Source organism: Panthera onca, chromosome B2, assembly GCF_046562875.1.
Source record: "Panthera onca isolate mPanOnc1 chromosome B2, mPanOnc1 haplotype 2, whole genome shotgun sequence".
Lineage (NCBI taxonomy): Eukaryota > Metazoa > Chordata > Mammalia > Carnivora > Felidae > Panthera > Panthera onca.
In genome coordinates, this window is record NC_138343.1 from 122,637,461 (window position 1) to 122,649,775 (window position 12,315).

Genomic DNA, 12,315 nt, shown 5'->3' on the forward strand with positions numbered 1-12,315 from the left:
GCCTGTATTGCTATATAATCTTTCCTCTCGGAATAGATTTTGCCGCATCTCAAAGATTTTGGACTGTTGTATTTTCATTTTCATTTGTCTCCATATATTTTTTAATTTCCTCTTTGATTTGTTTATTGATCCATTCATTGTTTATTGGCATGTTATTTGGCAACCATGTGTTTGTATTCTTTTCCAGATTTTTTTCTTGTCCTTGATTTCTAGTTTCATACCATTGTGGTCAGAAAAGATGCATGATATGATTCCAGTCTTTTTGAATTTATTGAGACTTGTTTTGAGGCCTAAGGTGATCTATTCTGGAGAAAGTTCTATGTGCACTTCAAAAAAATATGTATTCTACTTTTGGGGGATGGAATGTTCTAAATATATATGCATATTTATACCTATACCTATACATATACCTAAATATATGTTAGGTCCATTTGGTCCAATGTCTCATACAAAGCCACTGTTTCCTTGTTGATTTTCTGTCTAGATGATCGATATATCCATTGAAGTAAGTGGGATGTTAAAGTCCCTCACTATTATTGTATTACTGTCGATTTCTTCCTTTATGTCTGTTAATAGTTGCTTTATGTATTTAGGTGCTTCAATGTTGGCTGCATAAGTATTTATAATTTTATATCCTCTTGTTGGATTGTTCCCTTTATCATTATGTAGTGTCCTTATTTGTCTCTTGTTACCGTCTTTGTTTTAGTCTATTTAGTCTGATAGAAGTACTGCTACCCCAGCTTTCTTTTTGATCCAATGTGCATAGTAAATATTTTTCTATTCCCTCATTTTCAATCTCCAGGTGTCTTTAGGTCTGAAGTGAGTTTCTGGTAGACAACATATAAATGGGCCTTGCTTTTTTTATCCATCCAGTCACTGTCTTGATTGGAGCATTTAATCCGTTTACATTCAAAATAATTATTCAGGTATGTACTTGTTGCCATTTTATTACTTGTTTTATGGTTGTTTTTGTCGTTCTCTGTTCCTTTTTTTTCTTTTGTTCTCTTCCCCTGTAGTTTGATGGCTTTCTTTAGTGACATGCTTGGATTCCTTTCTCTTTCGTGTTTGTGTACCTATTGCAGGTTTTTGATTTGTGGTTACCATTAGGTTCATATATAACATCTCATGTATATAGCAGTCTATAATATCCAAGATAGTAGAAAGTGGGTTCTGGTGTTGGCAATATGGTGGGCTTGGCATCTGGCAAACTTCCTGCTAAAAACACTTACATAAAAAAAGAGGAGACATACTTTTAAATGCCTAGCAGTACTTAGAGAAAAGTAAAGAAGACTGCCAGGAGCTAGAAATAAAGAGAAAAAGAACCACTTCAGGAGTAATCACAACTGATGTCCTTATAGCCCAAGGGGGGAGGGATGAGGGCTGGGCTTTCAGTTTAATTAATCTTGGCCAGGGGTTGGTGAATGTTTTCTCTGAAGGGTCAGAGATTGAATACTTTTAAGATTTATGGGCCATATGACCTCTGTGGCAACTACTCAACTCTACCATTGTAGCATGAAACCGCTCAGTCAATATTTAAACAGAGGGGCATGGTTGCGTTCCAATAAAACTTCATTTACCAAGGGTACTGGCAGGATGGATTTGGCCTTTGGGCTATAGTTTGTCAACCCCTTATCTGATTCTGTGGTCTTAATGCCCATGAGAGGATCGGAAATGGGACCTTGTGTCTATACCAGGGGAAGAGCTAGCATACCCCAAATCAGGGCCCACGAAGGACTATAATTTGATGAACAGGTAGATTAGAAAAAAGCCCATTACACTGGGAAGCCAAAATAAAGCTCATCTGTCTTAGACTGAGTTTTGGGTGGACAAAAACAAGTCTCCTCTGAATACTTTCAACCACAGGCTGATCCTCATGCTGGTTTAATTCAAATTTACACCTATCATGATACCCATAACTGGTCTTGAGCTTGGGACATCTCTGGAGTGCTAACAGAAACAAAGCAAAAATATTTTAAAGGAGATTCCCTTAATATGGACTATTTAGGATTCTCGCTGATAGTATGTCATTGAAATTGAGCTCACATCCCAAAATTTTAAAATATATAAAGAAATAATTCACCACCAGTGAGTCAGCTGATTTGACAACTATCGATCTCCCCAAACCTCCTAAAGTAAAAGAAACAAAAACTTTAAAATAAGTACAGGGGTGCCTGGGTGGCTCAGTGGTTAAGCGTCCGACTTCAGCTCCGGTCATGATCTCATGGTTCGTAAGTTTGAGCCCCACTTTCGGTGCTGTGCTGACAGCTCAAAGTCTGGAGCCTGCTTTGGATTCTGTGTGTGTGTCTCTCTCTCTCTGTCTGCCCCCGCTCGCATTCTGTCCCTCTCCCTCTCAAAAATAAATAAATGTTTAAAAAAATTTAAATAAGTACATTTAACATAAAGATATAAAATAGGAAATCAAAAAGCATGAGAAAAGGAGATAATACATTCTAAAAAAGGCCGGGCAGATCGAAGACAGAATCAAACATAACTTCCAAAAATTGAGCCCTTACTAGGAAAAATAAAAATAAATTCACATGCAGATATGGTATAGGGAAATTACAAAATGAAAAGTAAACAGAGGTCATAAAGCAGAGATAAAAAGCACAAATTACCTACAAAGGTGGTAATCAGATCACTCTGCAAACTCTCTAGGGTACATACACTTGACTTGAGGGACTTCTGCCAAGGAGGATGAGGCAAATACGGTTTTGTCATTACTAGCTTCGGTTTATTTATTTCCAAGAGGTTTCCAAGCATTGACAGAGGCAATTAGTTGAATTTTCTCGGGGAAAACTATGCCTAATATCACGCCATGACTGGGTGAGCACTGACCTCCCTGTCATGAACTCTTCTCTGGAAAGGAGGCATCTTACTTTCCCATTGGCATCACTGTACATAATCTCAATGTATACACACCCATGTACATAAAAGAATACTCCTGTTGTAGATGTCTAATGTAAGACTGAAGACTGTCCTAGTCCAGAGCAGAAGATCAGGCATGTTTTCAGGATGAGGGAATAGGGGGAAGGAATCTTTTAGCGATTTCCTCTAACTGGAAGATGAAACTGGGCTCCAGCAAAGAGGCAGTAAAAATAGTAAAAAAAAAAAAAAAAAATTCCACCAGATAGATCCTAAGTCTCCGCACCCAATTCCTGTGGCCCAGACTTCCATCATACTGTGCCACACATGCTGGAAATCTACCAGCCAGGACCCAGGCCAGCAGGAGGCAGGGCAGGGACTATCACCAAAGTAGCTCATCTTTGCTAGTGTGCCCTAGAAAGGGCATAGAAACCTATACACTGAACTTAGTACTACCACCACATTAGTATAATGCTTTATAATTTTTAAAAAACTTTTTTAATGTTTATTCATTTTTAAGAGAGAGAGAGACAGAGAGTGAGCGGGAGAGGGGCAGAAAGAGAGGAGACACTGAATCTGAGAAAGGGAGAATCTGAAGCAGGCTCCAGGCTCCGAGTTATCAGCACAGAGCCCGATGCAGGGCTTGAACCCACTAACCATGAGATCATGACCCAAGCTGAAGTCAGATGCTCAACTGACTGAGCCAACCAGGTGCCCCTAGAATTTTTTTAATAAAGTGTATTTATTTATTTTTGAGTGAGTGAGAGAGAGAGAGAGAGAGAGAGAGAGAGAGAAAATATATGTGGGAGGGGCAGAGAGAAAAGGAGACAGAGAATCTTAAGCAGGCACCACACTGTCAATGCAGAGCCTGGCCTGGTGGGGCTTGAACTCACAAACTGTGAGATCATGACCTGAGCCAAAATCAGGAATCAGGTGCTTAACCCACTGAGTCACCCAGGCGCCCCATATAATGCTTTGTAATTTAAAAGAAAAAAAACAACTGTCAATAACCTATCTCACTGGAGAGTCATAATAAGCCTGTGTCATAGCAGGAAAGGTCTATGATTAGGTTCAATTTACAAATGTTCAGAAATATCTTTCCTAGTGAAAACGAGTTGTGGTATAAACCCAACTCACAATTCCTGATTCAATATTCTTACCACTACCAATGTTGTACGGATGTTCTTACTTGTTTCCAAACACCATTTCTATAAATGTAGTCTAGTATATCATCAAGATGCGCTGAACATCCATTCTCTTCTTCAGGTATCTGGTAGACATCTGGGGGCCACCTTAGACTTCATTCTTTTCTTTCCCTTACTCCCCATATCAAACTGATTGCCAAATGCTGTTAGGTATACCTGCTCTTGCCTTGAATCAGGCCCTCCTTTCTTCTGTACTAATTCTACAGACTCTTACCTGGCCTTCCTGTCCCCTCCTCTCTTGTTGCCTTGTTCCTTGATCCATTCTCCACTAAGTTGACAGTGAACTTCCCAAAGTCCAAAGTTCCAGAGTGAGCTGTCCATGTTTGTATCACTGCCTTTGCTTTATCGGTTTCTCGTCACTTTCAGAATCAAAGCCCAACTCCTTAGCACAGCAGAAATGCCCTTCAGGTTCTTACTGCTGCCTCCGTGGCCCGCCTTCTCGCTTGTCAATCTCCTCCAAAAACTCAGTGAGGCTCCCGAGATCTTTGTGCCTTTACCCATGCTGTGTTTTCTACCTGGGTAATTATGCCTCATCTTTCAAAACCAAGCTCTAGGAAGCTTTCCCGAACTGTCCACCTGACCCTCGAAAGCTGGGTTACTTTCTGGTCGGATGTGCTCCCAAGCCTTTCTGCCCTCATTCATGCTTTTGTAACTCTTCCTTCTCTTACTCAATCTGTATCTCAGTCTGGACTCTGAGCTTTGCAAGAGCTGGGATTTATCTTTAATTGCTCTATCCCCATATCTAGTTTGTAGGAGATGTTCAGTAATTATTTAATTGAGTAATCAAGCTATAGACAATTTCATGAGAACCCTTTTTTGTTTTCTTGTTTGTTTTTATAAACCAGGTGCCAAAACAAAACATTGAAAGTTGGTATCAGTTTATTTTTGGTTGAAGGGAGTTGGGCCACAGGGATATATATATAGTGTGTGTGACGAAGAATATATAAGCCCGCGTGAGGCCGCTCAAGTTTTAGTTTTCCTCTGGATTTAAAGCATCAAAAGACTATTCTTTTTTAAAAGACTATGTATTAGGTATGGCAGTTGATTTCCTGTTGAACAAAGTGGTCATAGTAAGAGAAAAAGAGGACTTTAATAAGGCCAAAGTGACTGAAAACCATTCCAGTGAGTAACTGCTTGCTTGGTTTTTAAATCTCTTCTTTCTATTCTTATCGTGCTGAGATATAAACTGAAAAGGCAGGTTTGAGGAGACTGGGCTGGCCTATAAGGATAGAGAATTATCTATGTGATAGTCAAAAAAACTAGAAGGGCTGGGCTACAGGCCAAGGGAAAACAAGGTGTATTAAATTAGAAATATGGGGAAAGTTAGGGGTGGAGGAAAGAGTGATTTGAAAGATAAAAGGTAAGATTACACTGCTTATGTAGTTTGCATTCTATTTCTAGGCAATAGGCAATAGGAATTTGGTTGTTGCTAAGGGAAACAATTGCATCTCAAAGCAGTGACGGGAATACTTCTAGAAGCATCCCTCTATTGTTGCCTGCCCAGAGCAATCTAAGCCTGGCACTGAAAAGGGAATCAGCGGAGGAAGACAATACTGACAAGGCCAAACAACCAAGTGGTGATTCACTTACTTTTCACGCTGTCAAGGGACCCACAGTAAAGCCACCACCTTCTGAAAGGCCATGCACTTCCCTCTGGTGCTTAATTACATGAGGTGAGTGGTCACCTCATTTAAATGTCAAACACATTTGGGGCACCTGGGTGGCTTAGTGGTTGGGCAACCACTTCGGCTGACCTCGGCTCAGGTCATGATCTCACAATTCGTGAGTTCGAGCCCCGCATCGGGCTCTGTGCTGCCAGCTCGGAGCCTGGAGCCTGCTTCAGATTCTGTGTCTCCCTCTCTCTCTCTCTGCCTCTCCCCCACTCGCACTCTGTCTCTCAGAAATGAATAAACGTTAAAAAAAAAAATTTAAAAAAATGTCAAACACATTAATAACTATTAATGACACGAATAAAATGCTACAAATGCTGTAGGTACAAATATCTAGTTTTATAGCCCTCTTCTCCCTTTGGCCTTTACTCACATATTACCTTCTCAATAAGCCATCCCTGGCGTCTTGGTCTAAACTTGCTTGCTCCGTTATGCTGTAACTTCCTGAATCCTTCCCCGCTTAATTTTTCTCCTTAGTACGGATTATTATCAAACATGCTATGTATTTTACTTATTTATGTTGTTCATTCTTGGTCTTTCACTAGAACGTAAGTTTAGTGAGGGTAGGGATTTGTCTCAATTGTTCCCTCTGCTGTATCCCTCGCATCTAGAATAGTGTCTACCACTACCAGGTGTCCAGTAACTATTAGTTGAGTGAACTGAATTTGTACCCATCAATGTCGCATAAAGATGATTCCAGGAATGCCTGGGTGGTTCAGTCGGTTAAGCGTCTGACTGCAGCTCAGGCCATGATCTCGCAATTCGTGAGCTTGCGCCCTGCGTCGGGATCTGCACTGGTGGTATGGAGCCTGCTTGGGATTCTCTCTCTTCCTCTCTCTCTTTGCCCCTTCCCCACTTGTGCTCTCTCTCTCAAAATAAATACCTAGGCTTTAAAAAAAAGATTATTTTAAGCTGAAAACATCCGAATAAAACTTCATTAAAAACCTTATCCAAACTTCTTTTGCTGGCTTAAGCAGAGCATCCTGAAAATATAGCTGCCAATATCCTCTCTCTGGTTTAGGACCATTGGTACCTGGATGAGAGATTACAGAAACAAAACCTTGCCAAAACTTTCTGTACCTTCCACTTGTTTTGTCATTAGTTTCCCACATTGTGCTTTTCCTTCAAGTCCTATCAAGGACTTTTCTTAGTAGGATAAACCAACTTAACTCTGGGTAGTCGGACGCCACTTTGCATGCTCCCTGTACATGATTAAGTGTTGTCTTTCCTCTTGTTAAACTGTCTTTTGTCAGTTGATTTGCAGGCCCCTAATCATTGAACCTAAGTTGGTAGAGGAAGAAGTTGTTATTTCCTACCAATAGGTGAATGAATAACAAATTGATATTCATATCATACAACAGCGTGAGTGAAATGTTTTCTCAGTGTAGTAAATATGGGTGTTGAGCTTCAGATATGCACAAAAATAGAAACAAAGGGGTGCCTGGGTGGTTTAGTCAGTTAAGCATCTGACTCTTGAGTTTCGACTCAGGTCATGATCTCCCGGTTCATGCGACTGAGCCCTGCACTGGGCTCTGCACTGACAGCATGGAGTCTGCTTGGGATTCTCTTTCTCCCCCCTCTCTCTGCCCCTCCCCCACATGTGTGTGCACTCTCTCTCTCCCTCTCAAAGTACATAAATAAACTTAAAAAAATAGGATGTCAAAGAAGAACCAATGTGATACCTAATGATTCCAAACTGATTTAAATGAATTCTAAACCATAATTCACTGTTAATGTTTGTGAAAGAAATCATCAGAAAAGGAAACGGTAGGGTATTTTATCATTCTGCAGATGTTTAAGTCAAAGGAAAATGTTCTTTTTATCTTGCTTGTCTCCACTTCACCCAACAAGGGGCCAACTTTCTCTTTATGCACATTGAAAAGTAGGTACAAACAGGTTCACAGGGCCACGTGCTCTGATTACCTCAGGTTTATGCCAGTCATATGCCCATTTTGAGAAAACAGTGAGGTACAAATGAATGTAAGAAAAAGAGGGCAGAGAGGAAAAGGGAGGGATGGAGGGAGGGAAAGAGAAAGAGAATGGGGTTACGGAGAGTTAGAATGTATGTATGTGTTTGGGGGAGGAGTGAGGAGGGAGACATAACACATTTTGTATTGGGGTCCAAAAGGACCTCAGTAATTTGCATCTGGTGTTTTCTTCCAGGAAATAAAAAGAGAAAGAGATGAAAAGAGAATGAGTCAATAATGCCTGGTTTATGACATGCAGCTTGATTACGGTGTTCATTCTTTCCCTGACTCAACACTGATGGAACCACTTTCAAGCCAACATCACAGCATCTACTCTGTCCCTTCCAATCCATAGCCCTCTCCCCACAGCATGAGATATTTTTAAACAATACCAGCTTTATCACACCCTGCCTTCAAACCCTTCCATGCCTCTGATCTGACTGAACTACTTCTGCTTGGATGCCTCATACCATGTGAGAGTATGTGATTAAAAAGGAGACAGAGCCACAGCCCTGCCCTGGGATGTTCACAGTCTGGTGCAGGCTCTCAAATTACAATGCTGTAAGAAGAGCTAGGGCAGGGGAGTGGGCAGAAATGCTAGGAGAGCAGAGAGAAGGGAGAGGTGGTGTTGAGACATGATTCAAAGAAAAACATGACATGTGACTTGCATCTCAAAAAAATTAGGATGTAGTCACCAGGTCAGACAGAAAAGAAAAAGCATGTGGAGTTGGGTGTCTGCAGGTCAAACCTAGGGGCAGGAAAGCTTGGCCTTCCAGAAAATGGAAAAGAGTTCGGCAATCCCAGCCCACAGGGCAGAAAGGAAAGGCCATGTTACAGCCAGAGGGTTGAGAACATGGTATCTGTGGTAACCTTGTTCTACCAAGAGTAGCATCAAAGGTTTTTAATGAGGGGAGTCACAGGATTAAATCGGGTGAGAGATCTCTCTGATGATGACAGAGATGCATATTGATGGCAGGAGAGAGATGAGGCCACAGGAGAGGTGGTGAAGACCTGAGATGGGGGAATGACAGAGACGATGAGGTAAAGGGGCTGGAGGGGTGACCTGGTGTGAAGAGGAAGAGAGGCAGAGCAGAGGTTTCTCCCAGGGGGCTGCCTTGGGTTACTGGGTAGATGCCCTTGCTGTTGGTGGAAATACGGAAGGCTGAGAGAACAAAAGTAAGGATTACAGCTGATAAGTGTTAGAACTCTTATGGGTAACTGCAATCAATTGTTCAATGATTTCAATATAAACTTACCGATTAAACTATTTAAGAAATGGATTCATTGCCTGTCCCTATCAAATACATCCTAGAGTCGAACGACATGGACTTGAATCGAAAGAAGCTGTTTCTCTTTCTGTTTAAAGCAGAAAAGTCCTCTGAGAGTGGTACTGACCTATATTTGAAACTACCTTGAACAGTTTGAACTAATCTTGAAAAAATATACAAATTTGAGCTAGGAAAGGGTATTTAAGATATTCTTTGTCCATTCTCACTTGAGGAACGAAATTATCTTAGCCCAGCCAAGAGCATGAGTTTTGTCCAGAGTTATAAAATTGGCTGTTAGCAAAATTAGGACTAGAATCCAAAGCTCCAGACACCAGCTCAGGGGTTATAGCAGAGTCAAGTTTAACAGTTGGAGAAGGGGACTGACCATGACCCGAAGGAGGCTGAATCCCTCCCACAATTGTACTGCCTCAAAGAAACCTCACCATTCAAATAAAAAAGAAAAGCAGATCTTAATATAGGCTTCGGATAAGAACATCCAGAAGTCTAGGGATTAGCTTCAAATTTGTGGTTTATAGAACCACTTTGATAATGTTTGCCAATACTGACAATACACTAAGTGAAGTTAAAAACACTAAATCCATTAAAACCAACATTTAAAAAAACTAATTATTCATTTTTAAAAATTTAAATCCAAGTTAGTTATTCTATAGTGTAATAATGATTTCAGGAATAGAATTTAGTGGTTCATCACTTACATAAAACACCCAGTGCTCATCCCAACAAGTGTCCTCCTTAATGCCCATCACCTATTTAGCTCATCCCCCCAATCCCCTGCACTCCAGCAACCCTCAGTTTGTTCTCTGTATTTAAGAGTCTCCTATGGTTTGCCTCCCTCTCTGCTTTTATCTTATTTTTGCTTCCCTTCCCCTATGTTCATCTGTTTTGTTTCTTAAATTCCACATATGATGAATATCTAAGAAATATAATCATGAAGTTATCATAAATTATGCAAAAATACAAGTTCAGGCTATTTAATAACTCCTATTATAAAGGTGCTCTGGCTACAAAGGGACATTCAATGAGAGAAAGAGTGAAGTGGGATAGATATCACCATGTGTGGAGCCCAGAGCATCATCACAATCTCTGTTCATTTCTATTGTGTCCACAGAACACCCTCCCCCCCAACACACACATGTCAACAATGTCTGTACTTGGGGTTTAATGGCAAACTAGCCAAACTAGCCCAAATATATATATATATATATATATATATATATATATATATATATAGTTGATTCACTATAGGATATTTATATATGGATATTCACTATAGGATATATATATATATATATATATATATATATATATATATATATGCTATACAGTCCACTGGGAATACTGTAGAAGGCATTCTCTGTCATGGATTTTAAATTATTCTGATAGAATGCAAAGGATAGAGTGTAAAACTGTTTTTCCAACATTAAAAGAATAGCATCCCTGTACTTACTTGAGAAGAGTGAGTCAGAAGCACTTTGATGAATCAGGAATACTGTATAAGCTGTTGTGAGTGTGTGTGAGTGTGTGTGTGTGTGTGTGTGTGTGTGTGTGTGTGTGTGTGTGTATGTGAGGTCAGCACAGCTAAAACCCTCAGGCTATTCCTAGGAAGAAGCCTGAGCATTTATTTCCCTTCTGATTTGTTTGGTGAGTATTTTCAGTGCTTGCAGTAGGATTGTCTGACTGGGAAGGGCCCCTCACACAGCCACCCTATTTATTACTGTGTCCAGTTCAAAGGATCTTGATTCCGTATCTTCTTGACAGCTCTTTAAAAAGTGATCTACCTACTTTTTTTTTTACATTGTAGGAAACTGAGTCTTACAAAACTCAGCTGGCGATGTTCATCACAAATTCTAAGGCAATTAGAACTGCTTTGTGCTATGCATACGGTAAAAGTGGCTCCCGGAGAAGAGTCTCTAGACTGTTGATTCAATCAATTAAGAAGATCAAGTTGTGACATATGGCTACCACAGCCTGGCTATGCTATGTGTATTTCTGGTAAGATTTAGTTCCTCAAGGAAGGGTATAAAGTAAAGGACAGCTATCACTGGTTGAACAAAAGCCAGCCTTTTTATGACACTGCAGAGGAACTTTATGGATTTTCCAGTCTACTCACATCATCATTTTGTATTTACTAATGGATGTGTTTCATTTTCATTGTCTTTGTTCCCTTTTACCTTGGTAGTTGCTATGTATCAAGTGACTAAATTTAAACCAAGTAAAAACAGAGATAATGAGGTATAGTAAAAGAGCACTGATGTAGGAGCCTAGAGATCTAGTTTCTAACATAATACTGAAATAAGAGAATACAAAATTGTGGGATACAGGTGTGCTGTTTCGAAGGGACACATGCACCCCCATGTTTATAGCAGCACTATCAACAACAGCCAACGTATGGAAAGAGCCCAAATGTCCATCGACGGATGAATGGATAAAGAAGATGTGGTGTATATATATATACAATGGAGTATTACTCAACAATCAAAAAGAATGAAATCTTGCCATTTGCAACTACGTGGATGGAACTGGAGGGTATTATGCTAAGTGAAATTAGTCAGTCAGAGAAAGACAAAAATCACATGGCTTCACTCATATGAAGACTTTAAGAGACAAAACAGATGAACATAAGGGAAGGGAAACAAAAATAATACAAAAACAGGGAGGGGGATAAAACAGAAGAGACTCATAAATATGGAGAACAAACTGAGGGTTACTGGAGGGGTTGTGGGAGGGGAGATGGGCTAAATGGGTAAGGAGCATTAAGGAATCTACTCCTGAAATCATTGTTTCACTATATGCTAACTAATTTGGACGTAAATTTTAAAAAATAAAAAATAAAATTAAAAAAAAAGAAAATACAAAATTGTAAAATGTAAAACATGTACAAAAAATTAAAAAAAAACATTACTTAAATAGACAACAAGCTAATGCACTGGGAAACATTTTTTTTTTTTCCAAATTAGGTCTATCATCCTTTTATAACTTTAATGAACGAGCCTCAGGCTTACCTACAAACATCAAAGCTATACAACTGCTAGGTAATTATAGAACTTAACTCTAGACAGAGTTAACACTTCGTTATTATATTTAAATTTTCTTTCAACTTCTACCCTACTGCTTCAATGTTTTTATAAAAATTCTAGTATGAGGGATGACATTATCAAAGTGATCTGGTAAATAAGTATTCCAGTCAGGCTGGTGCTATAGTTTCTTCTATTTCACTTTAACATCAGAAATGTAGGGGAGCCTGGGTGGCTAAGTCGCTCAAGCCTCCAAATCCTGATTTCAGCTTAGGTCATGATCTCAGGGTTCATGGGTTCAAGCCCCA

At 39.8% G+C, this 12,315-nt stretch overlaps 1 protein-coding gene across 4 annotated transcripts in view; it reads right to left on the bottom strand.

Moving 5' to 3' along the window:
• The window catches only part of MAP3K5 (mitogen-activated protein kinase kinase kinase 5), a 203,548-nt gene that overhangs the window by 52,145 nt on the left and 139,088 nt on the right, over nucleotides 1–12,315 (bottom strand). The gene's annotated exons all lie outside the window — the stretch shown is intronic.